Source organism: Salvelinus sp. IW2-2015, linkage group LG1 (genome assembly GCF_002910315.2).
Source record: "Salvelinus sp. IW2-2015 linkage group LG1, ASM291031v2, whole genome shotgun sequence".
In the NCBI taxonomy this organism is placed as follows: Eukaryota; Metazoa; Chordata; class Actinopteri; order Salmoniformes; family Salmonidae; genus Salvelinus; species Salvelinus sp. IW2-2015.
The window spans coordinates 22,260,656-22,263,043 of record NC_036838.1 but is presented as its reverse complement, the minus strand read 5'-3'; positions in this window follow the sequence as shown (position 1 = coordinate 22,263,043).

Below are 2,388 nucleotides of genomic sequence, written 5' to 3'. Positions count from 1 at the left end.
GGTACACATATTAGCCACTAATCGGGAGTTTATCGGTGTGTGCATATCAGGATTAGCATTGAAAATGTGATCAGCGGTCAGGAAATCAAGTAATAAAGTGGCTGTAGATCTTTTTTTTTTATGAAAAAAATGACAGTTAAAGAGTTATGCATGTGTTTGCTGAGTAGTTAGATGAAATTCACAACGATTGTTTGATGGCCAACTTTCTATACCGCTAACATTCACTTCCAGTCATTTTCGCTCGCATTGCTAGTCCCATTTTTTGATATTAGAATCATCTTGTCCTAGCCTGTATATTTTCGACCTAGAAGTCGCTACATGACGTTTTGCCATTGCCGCGAGGATGTCACAGCACCAATTTGCCTTGCTGCGGCATAACTGTAGTCCCTGATATAGCGTTTTTACCCGTCTCCTGCCACACACACCCTCTGCGCCGTTCATAGAAATATAATTAATAAAAAGGGCCTGGAAGCTCTCACCCTGGACATTTGATTAGTGAACTCATGGGTACACTCACAATGGCTGCCTAGTATTGTAATGCAATAATTTCCATGGTATTTTGGAATGTTCTATCATGATGCTGTATTGCCATGATGTATTTTTCGTTAAATTGACTTAACAAATCACTGCACAGATTGAAGGGTACACTTCCTGCTTGGGTCTAGGATGAATATAGGAAGGTTAAAGCAAGGAAAGCATTTAATGCGGAAGCGTTAGAAAATAAACAAATTCATGGGACAAGCTCCATTGATAACTACTAGCGTCATTGCTAACTAGCAAAGCTGGTCCCATGAATTGCTAGAGATAGAACCAAGGCCACTGAGGCATGATAAGGGGAAGAGTTTCCCTGCTGAAGCGTGCCGGGAGATTTGGTTTGAGCACATACGGAGCAGGAGTAGACATAGCGGGCGACGTCCTTCGCCAAGGTGGGCGCACCAGTAATTAGCAGCGATGGATTGAATGGTGCGGGTGATACCTGGGTGTCCAGCAGCAAGGGATGTATGCGCCCAGGTCAACAGCCAATCCCTTACCTCCATGGGAACTTAGGTGCACTCCGGAGGGCAGGTAGCAGGCGTGGGTTCCCTCTCCAGAGCCTGGTGGATCTCCACGTCTACGTCCCAGAGCACGGGGGCAACACTTTGGGAGGGCAGAATGATGTGCGCACTCAGGACAGGAACCTCTCCCGAATCGTGGAGATGGGACATGGAATCGGCTTTGATGTTCTTTGAACCTGGGSGGTATGACAGGATGAAGTTGAATCTAGTGAAGAAAAGGGCCCATCTTGCTTGGTGTGGGTTSAGCYGCCTCGCTGTCCATATATMCTCCAGGTTCCGATGGTTGGTGAGGATGAGAAATGGGTCCTTGGTGCCCTCCAACCAGTGTCTCCACTCCTCTAGTGCCAACTTCATCGCCAGGAGCTCCCAGTTGCCTACGTCATAGTTTCTCTCTGCAGGATATATTTTTTTAGAGTAGTATGCACATGGATACAATTTTTGTGGGTTACCTTGGTGTTGTGACAGGACAGCCCCCACGTCCACTTCTGAGGCATCCACCTCCACCACAAAGGGCAGCGTAGGATCTGGGTTTGAGCAACGGGTGGAGGTGAAACGCCCACTCAGTAGACGGAAGGCCTCATCGGCTGCAGGACTCCCATCAACTTACGGGGGCCACCMTTGAGGAGAGAGGTGAGGCGATGGAGCTGAAGTTTTTAATGAAKCGGCGGTAGAACCCCAAAAACTGTTGTAATCCCTTTATGATGGTTGGGACTGGCCATGACCTGACTGCCTCGATCCTTCCTCTCATCCATAACCACTCCCTGCTGGCTGATCCGGTATCCTAAGGAGACATCGGCCTGATGGTACTGGCACTTCTCTGCTATGTGTTTTGAATAGGCAGTATTCTGTAATGTATATGCTGGGAGTCAGGAAGCAGGTGCAGAAGGTGAGTTTAATAATAAGAATCATGAAGATAACAAGACAGGAGAAGCATACAGACGTGAACAAAAACAATACTGCCAGATGACAGGCTACAAAGGGCTAAATAAAGGGAGTAATCAGGGTGATGATGAAGTCCAAGTGTGCGTAATKATGGGAAGCAGGTGTGCRTAATGATGGGAAGCAGGTGTGCCTAATGATGATTKCCAGGGCCGATGGTTAGTAGASCGGCAACATCGAGCGCCGGAGCGGGAGTAGGCATGACCGTTCCAAACTTCTTCCATTTAAGAATGATGAAGGCCACTGTCTTCTTGGGGACCTTCAATGCTKCAGAAATGTTTTGGTACCCTTCCCCGGATCTGTGCCTCGATACAATATTGTYTCGGAGCTCTACAGACAATTCCTTTGACCTCATGGCTTGGTTTTTCCTCTGACATGCACTGTCAACTGTGGG